Raw genomic sequence first — 1,782 nt, 5'->3', positions numbered from 1 at the left:
AAAAAACCATAAAAAATAACTAAATAATTTTTTTAATGAATAAGGGAGAGATTGAGATAAAAGAGGCCATAAACAACATAGCAATACAGGTCAAAGCATGACTGTTTCAGCAACCTAGTGCTTCACCACCAAATAACCAGACTTAATAGTAGTTACCATAGTGTCTGTCTTTTTCCTTGAAATATTTGAATATAACTTCATATACTATCGCTTCAAAAAACAGTGGTTAGATGCCACGAAGTAGGTGGCAATGCCTTAACCGTATGCATGTTGTCAGGCCCAAGGGCCTCTTCCATCCTTGTCAAGGGGAGTGCTAACCTTCTCTCCTTTCATAAAACACAGCAGCACAATTTCTAATAGCCAGATCTTGGAAACAACCTAAGTGTCCATCAACTGAGGAATGGATAAAAACGTGGTGGTATTTTTGTACAATGGAGTACTACTGAACTATAAAGAATGATCACATTGAGATATTTATAAATAAATGGGCACAGCTTGAGACCATATTCATAAGTGAAATAAATCAAACTCACATGTATAAATACCGAATAGTTTCTCTAGTGTAAAAAATGGTGAGAATACATAAAAGTATGTGATAATCATGCTTCCCATTATATTGTTTTGAAGCCTTATAATGTTTTCATTCATTAATTAGAATGGTTTTATTCTGGGGTTTTTTATTTTATTGTCTGTGGTAGTATGAAGTTATTTTGAAGAAAATAAGATATTACAATAGCTAGTGCTGATTTAATATCAGCTTGTTTTGAAGTCTCATCAAGATTTTGTTCTTCTGCCTCCATCAGTTTTATCATGCTGTATCTTATTGGATTTTATTATATATGATAGTATAAACAAAAATTTTTATAGACAAGGAGATAACATAGAAACTATTGTTCATTTTCTGTTAGTTGGTCTAAATACCCTGTAATACTTTCATTCTCTTGAATGGTTTTACACTGTCTTGTTATGTTTGATGCTATAGTATATGAAGGTATACTCAAATATTTCAAGGAAAGAGATACTATGTTAATTACTGTTATGTCATTTAGGGCTGAGGCATTAATGTGTTTTTGCATGGAGGCATTGTGGGTTCTCCTACATGTTGCTGTTTGAGCCGTTGGTTCTCTTGGAGAAGCTCTGGTCCTCACATTGAGCATTGCTTCCTAGCTCCAGAGGAGAAGACATGTGCTGCCTGGTCTCCAGGATGAACTCGTCACGCTGCTTCCTGGCATATACTCGACTGAGCTTGTCATCAGAGGAGCTCGGGGCCTCCGTGTCGCTGAGGATGGCTGGGGTGCCTTTCAGGATAGCCCTAGTATTGTTGTATGACTTCTCGGCTCCAGCGTAGAACCCTAGCACAGCTCCTTCATCCTGCTGGCATAGACTTTCTGGCTTCCACCACTGACCCTTGGGTCTTCCCGGCACGGATCCATAAAAGAGGCTGGCGTGAGTCCTTCTTGTTGGCTCTGGACCTCCAGTTGGACTCGTGGGAGGCATTGACCTGAGCTCTAGGTTTTTATCTGGACTCATGTGGGACATTGCTGTGGGATTTAGGCTCTTGACTAAATAATCTATGTCTTTGGTGTTGCGGATAGTTTTCCTGCATTTTCCTGTGTTAACTCCTGGTGAACATTATAAAAATAATATTATAAACTCCATGTCCTAACCCTAATTGTTCTCTGTGTACAACCCCTGACTACAACACACATAAAGAACTGAAATCAGACTCCTCAAATTTAAAGACCCACTGCAAAAATTGGCATCTGAAGTAGACACTTCTCA

The 1,782-nt window shown here is 38.4% G+C and overlaps 1 non-coding gene across 1 annotated transcript; it reads right to left on the bottom strand.

Moving 5' to 3' along the window:
- Nucleotides 1-214: 214 nt before the first annotated feature.
- Nucleotides 215-340, bottom strand: LOC111753864 (U6atac minor spliceosomal RNA). Its single transcript, XR_002788640.2, has one exon. It is a non-coding gene; the product is annotated as a U6atac minor spliceosomal RNA (small nuclear RNA).
- Nucleotides 341-1,782: the final 1,442 nt, after the last annotated feature.

Source organism: Cavia porcellus, unplaced genomic scaffold (genome assembly GCF_034190915.1).
Source record: "Cavia porcellus strain 051 isolate PalLab524CR breed Dunkin Hartley unplaced genomic scaffold, mCavPor4.1 scaffold_4, whole genome shotgun sequence".
NCBI classification, from domain to species: domain Eukaryota; kingdom Metazoa; phylum Chordata; class Mammalia; order Rodentia; family Caviidae; genus Cavia; species Cavia porcellus.
This window is presented reverse-complemented; position numbering and strand designations above follow the sequence as displayed.